The sequence below is a fragment of the Melitaea cinxia genome, chromosome 4 (assembly GCF_905220565.1).
Source record: "Melitaea cinxia chromosome 4, ilMelCinx1.1, whole genome shotgun sequence".
Taxonomy (NCBI): Eukaryota; Metazoa; Arthropoda; class Insecta; order Lepidoptera; family Nymphalidae; genus Melitaea; species Melitaea cinxia.
This window is the reverse complement of record NC_059397.1, coordinates 12,097,386-12,113,223: the sequence shown is the minus strand read 5'-3', so window position 1 is coordinate 12,113,223 and position 15,838 is coordinate 12,097,386. Positions and strand designations below refer to the sequence as shown.

The following is a 15,838-nucleotide window of genomic DNA, read 5'->3' as shown; positions in this document are numbered from 1 at the left end:
GAGATATCTTCTTTACAACAAAAAAAAGAATTATCAAAATCGGTACACCCAGTAAAAAGTTATTGCAAATTTTCAAGAGTTTCCCTCGATTTCTCTGGGATTCCATCATCAGATCATGGTTTCCTTATCATGGTACTAAACTAGGGATATCTCCTTTCCAACAAAAAAAGAATTATCAAAATCGGTACATCCATTAGAAAGTTATGCGGTATAATACAACGTAGGTTGACGAAAAAAGCGTCAAGTAAAAACGCATTATTAGATATAACTCGAAAAGTAGTTGTTAGATCTCAAATAAATTTAAATGGGACCAATCGACACACACCGCCTTTTGATACAAAAAAAAAAAAATTGTCGAAATCGGTCCATACGGTCAAAAGTTCTGATGTAACATACATTAAAAAAAAATACAGTCGAATTGAGAACCTCCTCCGTTTTTGGAAGTCGGTTAAAAATTGGAGTGTCTGTTTGTAATATTAACATAACTGCTTTTTACTAAACGTATATGAATGTATCTATGGTACATATACTAAAATAACATTTTTTACAATTTTCGTCTGTCTTTCTGTCTGTCTGTTTGTTCCGGTTAATCTCTGAAACGGCTGAACCAATTTTGACGGGACTTTCATTGGCAGATATCTGGTGTAATAAGGAATAACTAAGGCTTATTTTATTTAAGAAACTTATTTATTTTATTACTCTGCGAATAATTGTTGATGTCCACGCGGAAAAAGTCGCGGGCACAGCTAGTACTTTTCAAAAGTATTTTATTGAAGTTCTGTACTTCAATAATATAAAGGTAAATATGAATCCATGCTGAAAAATTTAATCCAACTGTAGAAACCAGTAAAAGTTAATCTTTCTTTAATTTAGATATAAAAAATATCTTTCACACAAAAGTATTTTTTGTTACCTTTTATTTGTCACATGGCAGAGAATCATTATACCTGTCTAATAATGCGCATTTACTTGAATACCTTTTCGTCGACCTACGATGTGTTTATACCTCGTAACTGTAATAGGTGTACTAATGATGATGATTTTTATTTTAATCGAAAGCTAATGCTTGTCTCGTGGTTCTATAAAAATTTGATCGAGATCCGATGACTACTTTTGAAGTAATCTTTTGATAACACACATTTACTTAACTATTTTTTGTCTACCTACGTTGCATTACTTGTAGATGTAATAGAATTCTGTTTTTTTTGTTTGCGAACACAATTTATTATTACGTGCTTAATGAGTTATAAACACACGAACTACAAATCAATTTTGCTTTTTTTCCTATTTTTATTTCATAATCATTCTTACATTAAAAAAAAACTTGTAAATATAAGTGTAATGTTAGTAACAGAACACAACACTATGTTAAAAATATTATAAACTTGGTAATTGAAAGTAAAATGATTTAATGACTAATTTTTATATCAAGCACACAAAAATAAATTTTAATTTTGTTCTAGTCTTATTTCTTACTTATAATACATACTTATAATTTTATGAAATGTCTGTTCTGTTTAACAATTTACAATCATTGGTTCTATGTTGATATTGAGCTTTGGTTTACTATCATCAAACTTTTCTATTTGTTTTGTATAAGCTTTTAATAATATACTAGCATCCTTCCTCGGCTTTGCACGGGTATTTAACAAAAATTTCAAGACATTTTGTCCTTATTTTTTTTTTGAAAATATGATACAACCAATATCATCCGAAGATAGTGTAGCTTCCCAACAGTGATTTTTTTTTCAAATCGGTTCAGTAGTTTAGGAACCTATTCAATGCAAACAAACAAACAATTAAATCTTTCCTCTTTATAAAATTAGTATAGAAATTGCTTAGTGTATATTTATTCGATATATTTCGAATTCGCAATAAATACAAGTTCTATACTGATTCAGAAGTGACATAGGTTATTAAATATAGTAGCAATAAAGAAGCTATAATAAATATGAAAGTGAGCAAAACCGCTACGAAACCTAACGCCTAATAAAAAGAAATAGATAAATTTGATTTGTTGTTTTTAGACCTCAAGGAATTGAATATGTATTGTTGTATAGAAGTTGACTCGCTTTCCCACAATTATATACATAGTTACGTTGGTTTATTTATTTATTTTACATTTTGGTAAAGTTATAAACTGAAATAGGTTCTAATTTCTGTATTTCAAATAGATTTAACTCTGAATATTGAACGTTATACAAATTATGATCACAATTCGACTATAGCTAATGATCGCCATTCATCGTGATCTGCATTGATATGGAGCTATTATTACTTGGAGCTACAAGCCTCGACCATCGGTCAGACATTTGTCAATGGAAGTTTATCGATACCTACCATCTCAACCTTATCATCTAATCATAGACTATTCCCGCTTATATATTTGCCCATGATACTCTCTATATTACGCAGGGAAGTTGATGTAACTAATTAATCAAAAATATATACAGATTTTTGTTAACCTATTTCCAACACTAACTTGTATGTTTTAAAGCTATGTAGATTATTTGATGTTAATGATTTTAATGTTCATATGACCAAATCGACTAAAATAAAAAGCAAAGTTAATCCGCTTTTGAAGCGAGCAGTGGAGTTAATAAAATGTCGATTTATTCGCGTAATTAACTTATCGCCGTGGATGATGCGATAAAAATCAGTACAACAAAATGGCACTAGTCGAAATGCAATGGAATTGAGGAAAATGATTTTGATATTCAGAGAGCGAGAAACGAACAGGCGCGGCGGCCGGTTATTGTCGGCTCTCATACAGCCTCCAAATGGACTACGCTCGTTCAATTTCGATACTTTTACAACACAATAGGCGAGAGTAAGGCGTGTGCGCTCACCTGTCAAATTAAAAAAGCACTTGAATATTCAAAATAAACTAGGTAAAGTGAGTATGGAGATACTATACAATGGGAGTTTTAATTTTTGTGAAGGTAATTGAATTCTATTCAACCATTGGATACTAAAGTTGAAAATAAAATTTTATTATAGTTCTTTTAATCCATCAAACTGTTAAAAACGAAAACCGTTAAAAATTCATTCCGGTGCACTTCAAACTCTACTGTGTTATTTAGATAGTTGTAACTTTATTGAGACAATATTGAGTAAGGTTTTGCGAGTGCACTCACTATCCGATAAAGTTTAATAATTTAATAAATTTTGAGAGCAGTTGGAAGTACTGCGGTATTTTACACTGTTATTGAATATTGACTTCTTCTTTCTATATATCTATACAAATAAATAAAATTGGAGTGTTTGTTTGTAATATTAAAATAACTGCTTTTTATGAAATGCATATGTATACACGGTCCATATACAAAAATATTATTTTTACAATTTTTTTTCTGTTTATCTGCTTGTTCCGGCTAATCTCTGAAACGGCTGAGAACTTTTGATTAGGTGTAACGATTTTGAAGATTTTTACCGATTTTGATTATTCTTATTTTGATCGAAATATGATGCTTGTATTGTGGTTTCATTTAAATTTTTTGAGTAATCTTTGATAACGCGTTTTCACTTGACTATTTTTTCGTCTACCTACGTTGTAAATGTAATACTTGTTGATGTAATTGAAGTCGGTTTTTTTCGTTTGCGAGCAAAAACAATTATTAATACACAATAATAATGATCGACACTGGTATTTTGGATTTATAATCTTTATATTTTATGTTTATATTCCTGCGTTTGTTCTTGTAACAATATGTATCTTAGCTTTGTATGATAGTGACGATACAAACTTCATGGTATGGTAAGATACGAACCTAACTCGATCTTCACCGAGCTAATAATAGAATGAAACATAGTTTATAATAAATATAGTATATTAGATAATATATTAAAAATGGGTTGCCTATAAAAACCCTGGACTGACTATTTTTAACTATTTTGTAAGAAAAATTTGACTTGATAGTATGAAACGTATAGAATGTGCAGCCGTTGGGTTGCCTATTATTATTTTTTTTGACGAACTATTGGGTTGTCAGGTATGTAGAAGATAACTGGCATTGACATACCTGTTTATAACTATAGGCAACACAACGGGTGCATATTGGGTGCGTTCCACTAAGGACCCACAACGTTATCGACCGCGACAGCTGAAATTGCCGTTCCACTAACTTAAAAATGTCGCGGGCGTTGTAAGCGAATTTTAAAAGTGGAACGCATATTTGAACGCTGTCAGGTGTCAGCTGTGTGCTCGCAATATGGCAGCATAGTGAAAACATGCTGCTGTAGGGGTTGTGAGTAAATATTTCGCATGAATTGGAGTAAAACTGAATTCAACATGGATTCCCGGGGAGTTATTGTTGCGCTTTTGCTGAATCGAATGAGACATAACATTCACAATTTGACATTTACAGTTGGTTTTTTAAAATTCCCGCCAACGTTTTGCTGAAAGTCTTCTCTGACCTACTTATATTTTGTGGGCGAAGTGGGCGCAATGTGGTCGGGAACAGTGGCATCATCTATGACGTCGAGTGATCGCTCATGATGACCACGGGCCTTAGGTGGAACGGTGAAAAGGGCGTTGCGGTCGTTGCGGTCGCGGTGCACCCAATCTATACGCGTCATACTTTCAAGACAGATTAAAAAATTCTTATTATCTTGATGTTGCAATTTCAATTAAAATGTTTTTTTAATAAGAATTAAAAATAGGTAGTCTAGGATTTTTTTAGGCAACCCATTTTTAATATATTACCTAATATACTAAATTTATTATAAAGTATGTATTATTCTATTATCAGCTCGGTGAAGATCGACTTAGGTTCGGATCTTCTACCGTCATTAGTTATGCGTTTTCAGTAGCGACTTGTAATACGAGTTAAAAAAATTAAAATTGACACGTTGATTCTAAAACGTTTTACAATAATAGATTCAAAAAAAAATTAAATAAAAGCAAGGTATCGACCCATATTAATAACATGTATTGTCAAAAACTGTACCTATTACATTTTGACAATACAATCACACTCTTTTAATTAACAAAAAATCTGTTGAGTAAATAACAATAAAATTACAGTTTATCAATTTTTCATTCCACGAGTAGATTATTTGTTGACAAATACATTTTTATTTTAAGAGAATTTTTCTTTGATCCACACATTCGTTCATGGATACCTGAACCTCGTACAAAATTGAAGCGCGTCCTTCAAGCTCCCGGGTTAAAAATAATAGGTCTGCAAAAATATAATTCAAATGGACTTTTGTTTTTACAGACTGGATAATTTCTTGTTTACTCCAGATTAACTAATTATAATGACACAACTTTTTCGGATTTTATCGCGGCTTTTAAGTTTTTTAGATACCCGACGTTTCGGATACTTTACAGCAACCGTGGTCATGGGAGGACTGACGTTCGGATAAACCGCGATAAAATCGGAAAAAGTTCTTTTATTATAACTAGTGAAATTCTCGCAATAATTAGAAAGCATTACAGATTAACTCAATTTGTATGGTAGTCATGAACAATATTTTTACCCGACTGCCAAGGAAGGGTTATGTTTTTCGCGCGTATCTTGTATATATGTATGTAATATTCTTTACTACGTCATATTTCCAAAACCACTGAACGAATTTACATAATTGAGGTATCGTTAGGTTCGTCTTAGCTGCCCAAGTGTTCTTAGATAGGTGATATTAAAAAAAAATCAAACATGGCGGCTGCGCGAAGTCATTGTGGTTAATGAAAAAAAATTTTTTTTCTCGAATACTACAATATGGGTATCAAATTGAAGGGCACAATACGAGGATTTTAAAAAGGTATATCATGATTATTATTACCGTAATGCTAATAAAGAAATACAATATTAAAGTTTGAAAAATGTGGACATTGCTCTTTCCCACACCTATGCCATGCCAAACTCGCCTCCTAGGCGACGATCAACTTCGGGGTGTAGCCTTTCTAATAAAATACAATGATTAAAAAAAACATACAATTAAAATTACAAATAACAATTAATAAATGTCACACCAATTTACAATTACATTAATAAAATCAATAACAAATACATAATACCAAATACAAACAAATAATTTTAATAATAATTTCATTATATTAAAACTAATAGTTGTTGACTTAAGCAGTCACCTATTTGCTAAAGGTCAGGCTTACGTTGCTTTGAGCAGAGTGAGATCTTTCTCCGGGCTTGCTATCAGTTCTCTTGACCCAAAAAAATTACTTAATCAACCACATGATGTAAACTGTTTTAATGAATTGAACCGATTACGTAATTTGTCTGACTAAAAAGACATAAATAAAATAATAATTTAAAACATAGACATAAATAAAATAATAATAAAAAACAAAAAACCCGCCTGCGTGAAGAACAACTAATAGAAAATCAACTGAAAAAGCTGGAACAAGATAAAAATCCAATATGCACACAAAGTCAGCGAAATAAATAGAAACAATATCAAACATTTTGTGCTGTACATTTAAAATATATTAATACGGTACTCCTTCGAAACTTTATGCAACGTCGTAGATAATATGCAGTCGGAGGCATGAAATTGAAGGATAAGTCAAATCATTCTCTCTTTGTGCATGTCTCCGTATGTATAACCAATATTATGTATAACCAATGTGATAATCAAAAAGCAGCTTCGAATCGACGTAGACACCAAGATCCTTGACAATGTTAACTCTCAAAATGACCCCCCCCCCCCACACACAATTTATACGCAAAATCAATAACTAATCTTTTTCTATTAAACGTTATTACGTTACATTTTTCAAATTTAGAAATAAGGAATTATTTAAACAATAGGAGCTGAAAGAGTCAAGATCTTCCTGCAAACACAAGCAGTCCTGAGGGGTTTTGATTTTTTATATATATTTTATTGTCATCAGCATACAGTAAAAATTTTAAGTGTTTGAAAACTTAATTGATATCATTGATGTAAATATTAAAAAGCTATGGACCCAAGTGTGGACCCAAGTGTTAAGTTATTCACATTAGGAGACAATAATGGATACGTTGATTGCAGGTTAACCATCACACAACTGAAACCTAGCGGCCTTGAAGAGAGGGGCGCCGATAGATATTTGGTTATTGGTCTAAATTAAAACTCAATATGGTTTAAGCTTTCACAGTCACTATGAACGCTTTTGATTTTACTATTTTATTTATTATTTTCTTGTCTACATAAATACTTATAATGTATAAATACACTTAAGTATACGTTCAATACCCTCAATACCTTAAAGAACGGTTCACATATCTTTGCAATCCCCATGAACGTTCCCTTAGACCTGATTCCAATTTACTTCTAAAAGTTCCTTCCCATACATACATCCTCCTTCTATTCTAATTTCTTTACTGCTAAAGCTGTCTGCCTTTGGAATTCTCTTCCGCTTGCATTAAGACGTGCTTCTACTCCAGCCTGTTTTAAGTAATGTCTAAAGAAGTATTATATGTCCCTTTACATATAACAATATTCCGAATTTAAACATACATATTTTATTCATACATATCTATTTCACATTTATACACGTATATTATACTATCTTGATTATTTATGTATGGATACTTGTATGTATTTGTGATTATTTATGTATGGATATTTGTATATGTGTATGCGTATGAATTAATGAATCTATCATACACTATTTTTATTCCTCCTTAAGAATATTGTACACTTCCTATCCGTCACTACTATATCGTGTCCTGTGCTCAAAGGTTATCTCTGGAAGAAATCGCTCTTCAGCGATAAGATCGCCTTTGTACATCTTTTTTAGTTACTACTGTTTGTTTATATTTTGGTGTACAATAATGAATCATCATTACAGCCTATACAGTCCACTGCTGGACATAGGCCTCCACAAGTTTACGCCAAAAATAACGTGAACTCATGTGTTTTGCCCATAGTCACCACGCTGGGCAGGCGTACAATAATGAATATATTATTATTATTATTATTAAGTAATAATTAGATGCTTCACAACGGCAGATGTAGATTCAGACGCAGACATTAAAATTAACTTTCTTCTCGTCTTGATTCACAATAAATAATAATGGAAAAATTTTTTTTCGTCAAAGTGTAAAAATTCCGTTTCGTAGCTGTTTTAAAGCTCTCTTACTACTACAGTATGATGGTTGAGTTGTTGTTGTTAAAACACAAGACAACTAAAAATAAAGTAAAAAAAACAAGCTAACGAATATGAAAAATGATTTATCACATATAGGTATATAAATCAGAATAATTTTTACTTCTCTACCTTATTTTAAATTCATCCTTCTGTCTTGAAAGGAAATCCACCTGTAGCAGCAGTTCCTCGATACAATGCAAATGTTTGAAGTAAGTCTTGTAGCCGGTTTTGATGCTTCAAAGTCTTTTCATAATTTAGCCATACGCTTATCAAATGTTCCATTTATTTGAGTTGAAAATGTTAGTGCTCATATATAAATAAGGTATGCAGTAAATTATCTTTCAAAGTGGTGATCAAGAAGGTGTGCTTAATGTTCACAATTTGTATATTTGTTAAAAAAAAGTTATTGAAGATCATAGCTTTTTCTTACTATGTTATTCACTAATATACCTACGTAATACACTCAATAAACATTACTAAATAATTTTATTAGTGATATTACCATATGAAATAATTTAGAAAAAAGACTGACTAATTTCAAATATAGCAGAAAATAAAAAGATATATATAAATTATTATACAAACTGTATTTGGTAATTTATAATCTCTAGTACTTAGTAATTTTTCAAGAGACCCGGGGGCCTCATTTTTCTCACTTTGTTACAAAAGGTAGACGAAAACAAATCACTTAATAGACTTTATTAATTTGAACACCTTGTTTTTTATGTTTAGATTTTGGGACTTACAGCTAGGCTAAAAATGTTAGTCCCATAATACCCTATATCACAATCGACAATTCAATTATAAATTCCATTCTTAATTTCTATTTTAACATAAAACTATAAATTATCTGTGCTAATTCCGACGTTGGAGTCGCCAAAAGATCTTGAAAAATTTCTACAGAAATTATCATCATAATTATATTGATCATCATCATCATCATCATCATCATTTCAGTCTATTGCAGTCTACTGCAGGGCACAGGCCTCCACAAGTTCACGCCAAAAATGGCGTGAACTCATGTGTGTGGCCCATAGTCACCACTCTGGGCGGGTTGGCGTTGTCCCGCTGTTGCTGCCCGTCTTCGACCTGCGTATTTCAAAATCGGCAGTTGGATGGTTATTCCGCCATCGGTCGGTAGAACTGTGTTATCCCTTAGTCGCCTTTCCTCTTCTTCATCATCCATCATTTTTTTTTCAGAGTAACGTGTCCAGAACGACGTGGGTTAAATATGAATCAGAGAACCACGGGATACTAAGAGGCTGATACTGCATGGTTTTGAACCAGATTCCCTAACTTTTTGATCTCTGTCAAAATATTCACAAATTTTTTTAAGCATTCCGTTTTAAATTTTCCCATTGTTTCAGAATAATTTGATTTTACTTCTAATTGCCTCCCTTCTATTAAGGCTTCCTTTGCCAGCCAGTCAGCTTCCTCGTTTCTCGTAACTCCGATATGAGTTGGAACCTACTGCAATACAAGGGCAGCTCCTCCATCGGTATAAAGTGAATATCATCCAGTATGTTTCTTACAAATTCCTTGAATAGTAATGTGTCTCAAAATATTAAATCATAATTATCTTTTGAACTTTTAACACTATCTAAATTAGGTTTTGATGTATTTTCTACAACAATATTTGAAACACAAGTGTTTAGACTAAATGTTTCAACACAAGTTTTTGTTATATTTTAATATAGTTAAATGCATTTAAAGGTTTTTTGGTTTTTCATTAACTATGGTCTAGAACTGAACTAAGTTCCGAAATATACTGAATAGTTAGTCCCATGAGACAACGATAATTTTTTTAAACAAAACTTGATAAAGCAGTCTACGTAAGTCGCATCCTATAACATGTATAGCTGTAGATTTAATATATCCGCCAATTATTCTCATAGTTTTATTTTGTATTTTATTCAATTTATTTAAATAAGACTTGGCGGTATTGTCGTATAGAAATGAAGCATAATTTAACCTACTCCGTATAAGTAGTGATGTGTAAAATTTATGTAGATGTTGAGGGTGAATACCCCAACAAGGTCCTGATAATACTTTAAGTAATTGTAAAAATTTAACTGTTTTCTTACATATTCCATTAATGTGCTTTCCCCACCTTAGAGATCTGTGTAACCATATGCCTAAACATTTTACATATTTTCAAATTTGAACCATTAACGAAAATATTAACATCATTTCATTTGAGACCTCTGATATTTGTAATCGTAAATTGCTTGTTAGGCTTAAAAACCTTTTCATCCATTGCATTTTTCTCCACACTTCTGTTAGAAAAATACTTTCATCTAAGCTAGTTCAAAATTTGTGCCAATTATTTGAAGAAGTTTGCATTATTAGTGAATTTATTTGCACAACTACACTTTCTAAAATATTTAAGTTGGGTTTCGTCTTGAATTTTTGAGAGCTAGCCATATTTTGGCAACAATTTTAGATAAAAATTGGTTCCAATATTATATATACTGGTGTTTATAATCGGTATACTTTTTTCGGTAGCTGTTACCAATTGATTGATTAACCCATTGTATGCAGATTGAAATTTGGTAGATTCACAACACTCGGTAAATATTTTTCTTAATACCTTGTTATAAATTTTCCAGTTGGCCATTTTGTAATTTCCTTTGACCACAAATTTATGGTTTCTTCTAAGTAAGAGAAAACTTAATTATTAAATAATCGCTACTGAGGTTTTCATTGGTTCCAGTTGCGAATATTAATTGCAATGTCTGTAGAAGAAGAAGTTATATCGGATGATGAATTTTGCAGAATGTTGTTAACGCATTTTATCTTAGTTGAATTCCCGCCATTAACAAAAATTTAATTGTTTCGAAGAAAACTATTAAATATGTAGCCAGCCCTGGGGTCACCAACCCGCCTGCCCAGCGTGGTGACTATGGGCAACACACATGAGTTCACGCATTTTTGGCGCGAACTTGTGGAGGCCTATGTCCAGCAGTGGACTGCAATAGGCAGGAATGATGATGATGATGATGAAACTATTAAATATGTAATTGATTTCCTCAAGTATCATGTTTTTGAAACCAACCAGAGTATTGACCAATAAAGTCTTCAGCTATGATTGATTCTTTCGGAAATAAATAGAATAAATTATTCCTTCGTATTTATTCGTACTTATACTAGATGGACAACATACTGAGACAGTATTTTTTAAGTATTTACAATTATAAATTGTAACAAGTAGAAGTTATATTACTAACATTAATTTTGACTAGCCCGTTGGCGCAGTTTATAGTGGTCCTGCTTTCTGTTCTGCGGGTTGCGGGTTCGATTCCCGCCTGAGCCTGAGTGTAATATTTGTATATGTATTATTTTGTATTTATATATTCTTTCAATTTTACATTTAAATTTACTAATAAAATTTTATTTTTCGGTAAATTTTGTTCGGTAGTGAGTGACTTTATGTTTTATTATCTGTACCATCTACTGATTTCTCAATTAGTATATTTTCTTCTTCAAATCTAAATAAAAAAATTCTAAGAATATCTTTATTTGTATTATTTTTAATGAAAGTTTTTTTTAATTTGTCATATTAAAATTTAAGTGATTCCGTATTGCAAATTACTATCAGTAGACACTGGGTTCTCTAGAGAAGGTGAGTTATTGGAAATGATTACATCTCTGTATGATTTTTACTTACATTTATTATACTGAAATTTTCGCTGCTATTCACATTTTGTCTGTTATTTAATTCTGTTGATTTATTTGTATTTTGTTTAATAAAAAAGTCTAGAGCTTGCCTGTATGTATAATTCTTTTCACTCATTATGCTTCTAAATTTTTTTCTTTTACAAAATATAACACATTTTTTATCAAGCACCATGTGAAGACTACCCTAACAATTTAAATAAAATAATTCTGCTGTGTCACAATTTGGGTGGTCTTTTCCGCATTTTGGGCATTAAATTTTTTTTGTATTGGGCAAGATGTAGTAAGGTGACCAAATTACTAACATTCAGACCATTGAGTTACTGAAAAGTATATGGTTCAACCTTAAACCGCCACCCGTAACTTAAAATATCCGGGGGCAAGGAAGGGCTTTTAAAACTCAAACGTACTATTGTGCTAGGTACCCTCTCATTTTTTTTCGTTTAAGCGTCTTAGCCTAGTCATGGAAAGAATTTTTGCGTCACATTCAAATATTTCTTTTTCTTCTATATCTAATTCCATATCTTTTACAACACCATGCGTAATGTTAACTTGATTTGTTAAATAGCATCTGTATTTCAATTCACCGAATTTTTAACAATTTAACATTTTTTAGCATCAACTTTGTTACTAAGAGTAATTAGAGCTTTGTAGAGACCTTTATACTTTATTTTAATAATATATTTAAAGTCTATAGTCGTCACAAAATAAGAGGCCCGTTTGGACATAATAATGTCATCGAGACGTAAATAGCAAAGAAACCATACGACCCGGTATTCGGTACTCACGATAAATCGATTCAAGTTTGTATGAGTATTTGGTCGATTTGATTATGTATTTTAATTTAACTTAAACTTTAAAATTACTTAAACTATAATATACAAAAGGTCAATTAGTCTTTACTTTATATTGTTTTCTATTATTTACACGAAATTTAATCACTATAATGATACATTTTTTTTGGATTTTGTAGCAGTTGAATAGCCAAATCAAAATTATATTTACGACTTTGAGCGCCAAGCTCTTTTTGTCCAGTAAAGATCACGACACAACATTTAATTACGATTAAAATCGAATAAAGCTGGTGAAAGTCAGTAATTAATTATTTACAGCACTATTGATAAAAAAAGAAAGAGACTTAGAACGTAACTGTCTTTGAGATGTTTCGTAATAATTAGAAATTGCATGCTACTATAAAGTAAGCGCGAAAAGAATACTCCCAATATTAATATATTAATATATCATATTATTTAACGCGCCAATAAATGTACGTATTTGTTAAAAAACATTTTACGTTATTAACAATTCTTGTATACTTTCCTTTAAAAGCCTAAAGCGATTGACAAGCGCCTGATACATACGCATGTTTGAAAACATTGCTATTCTGAGACAGGCGCATAAAAACGATAACCAACCTCCTTTGTTTTTCCTAAACATCACAAACGTGATTTGTCCAAATAAAAAAAAGAGTTTAGGCTATATTAGTATCACATATATCATTTACTGGAATATTTTAATGAAGTATAATAAGGGTAAAAGTTAATAGTAAAATTAAAAAAAAAAATTTTTTTTTGAATGAAAACTTTCCGCGGCCCTTATGGAACATAGAAAAAAATAAATTAGCCGAATTGGTCGAGCCATTCTCAAGTTATGCGCTTAGCGACATTCATTTTTATTTATATAAGAAGATATATACAAGAAAAGATTTTGACTTTAGTTTTAAGATTATTATATATTATAAGCTATTATTTTGTTTTCCAACATACGTTTCTTATAGCAAACGGACTAGCAGCATATCCATCTAAAACCAAGTTCAGTCATTAATTTTCACTTTTAGATCCTTTGAAATGTATATTATATTTGTTATAGTATATAATTTGATTACCTTTCGTTCGACTCTGAAAAACTGTAGGGAAGAGCGAGGAGAGTTGAGACGGAGGTAAATTGAAACTTACCTTTACCTTAATAGATTATATAGCACTTAATATAGATTTGGGATTACTGTGTCATCTTACGAAGTTATATCGGCCCAAACCGTGGCAACCGAGTTTTATACGCTAGGAGCGTTGAAACAGACTGTTTCGATTTACCTCGTTTGCATTTTGCTTTGAATTGATGTTTTGTTCATTTTTTGTTCATTACGGTATACGTAGAGTTTAGGATATACTTACCATCATATCATATATCAAAAAATTAGTCGATTATAATCAAAAGACAAACAGCTATAATCGCAAGATAAACCCAATTAGCCCAAAATTGTCATCATCATCATCACATCAGCCTTTCGCAGTCCACTCACTACTGGACAGTCCAAACATTGTAAAACAAGTTTTTTTATAAGTGCGGCGACTCGTTGCAGCAACATCTAATGCGTTAAACAGGTTGTTATAAGAATTAACCATTTGATGCATTGAAGATCGTTTACCGGCATTTGTACCTACAGCAGCGACAAGTGGAAAACATCTTACAAATATTGCGACAGTGGGTTTTACTTGGCACTCCATAACATACTTGGTTCAATAGATTAGGATTATCAAATTTATTGTCACACAAATCATACACAAAAATAGCTTTAAGCTGGCTTCGTCTAGTTTCTAGGGTGATCCTCTCTTGATTGTGATTGTCTAATCCAAATAGCATTAGATTGTCGCAAGTTTGAATTACAGCTTTTAACTGTTAGCAACTCGAGAGGTTATATGTAATCATATAACCTTGGAAGATGTTTATGCTGAAACCGGTGTAGTTTCTACCACAGTGGTTGCTCTAAATTGTACTGTTACTGTTATAAAAAGTACACAAAATAGATGAAAGGTTAAGTCTATCATAACTGATATGCAAGTGGAAGACGAATTTGAGGCAATTGAACCCCAAAAAATGGTTACGTTCAGGTACATTATGCTTTAGAAGAACTTTTACTTTCAAATGTGTTTGCGTTTATTTTTTAACATTTGTCTTCTAGGAAATATATGTTTCAACGCTCCTAGATCACTGTTTTAACTCAACTCACTACTGCGAGTTAAAAAAAGTCACCACTTGCCTTCAATTGTTTTTTTTATAGGTACAAAGAAAATAGCAGCACTGTCTGTTGTACCGATTTGTTTGTTAATTCTTCTTCTTCTTCTTCTTGTATAATGGCTTCCGTGAGGATTTGCCAATGTCAGAGTGAGTCTATGATTTTATGTTTAGGGTAAATGCTCTGCTAAGAATATTGGTGTCATGAGAGTACAAGTGTTAAATATTTATACGGTATTAAAGTGGCAGATTTTCACTGTTGAATTACCTAAAACAAACACAAACACAAATTGTTAATTTATTAGATAGACATCACATTACAATTTAATGTTGTTAGTTGATATATACGAACATAAAATATCAATAAAAGGGGTATGTACATACGATAAAATAGATTTGAAATTACAAGGACGGGGAATAGATGGAGGAAGTAGGTCATAGAGAGAAGAATAATTCTTTGGGCAACAGAAAAAGATATGCTCTGGGGTACCTTCGTCGATCCCACATTCACAAAGGGAGTTGTCCCTGATCCTGATCTTTGCAAGAAATACAGGAGTACATGAGTGTCCAAGTCTAAGGCGACATATTGTTGAACAGACAAATTTGCAAGCTTGACGGTATTGGAAAAACCAAGGTCTAGGAGGGATGGAGTCTTGAATTTCAGCATAATATCTGCCACAGGATCTGCTTGACTGAGACCAAAGGTTATTCCATTTAGTCATCATGTGGGACTTTGCAAATGGGATGAGATCCTGGCAATGTACTCTAAATTGACTAAGGATACCAGATATTGTAGCTTCTTTAGCAAAAGCATCTGCACTTTCATTACCTACAATCCCACTATGTCCAGGAATCCATGCAAGCACAACCCGAATGTTCTGTGAGTGGCATTTAAAAAGTAACTGTCTTATTTTCAGGATGTAAGAAAATTTGTTTTTTGACCGAAATGGGTTTGACACAATAGCTTGAAGAACACTTCTGGAGTCTGACAGTATAATAGACTTATCTAAATGATGTGATTCTATAAAAGAAAGTGCTTCTAAAATAGCTATTGAC

General features: G+C 31.8%; 1 long non-coding RNA gene across 1 annotated transcript; it reads right to left on the bottom strand.

Moving 5' to 3' along the window:
- Positions 1 to 14,897: 14,897 nt before the first annotated feature.
- On the bottom strand, positions 14,898 to 15,536 carry LOC123669897. The gene is made up of 2 exons (XR_006745821.1): positions 15,273 to 15,536; positions 14,898 to 15,050 (listed from the first exon to the last, which is right to left on the bottom strand). It is a non-coding gene; the product is annotated as an uncharacterized LOC123669897 (long non-coding RNA).
- Between the last annotated feature and the right edge of the window lie 302 nt (positions 15,537 to 15,838).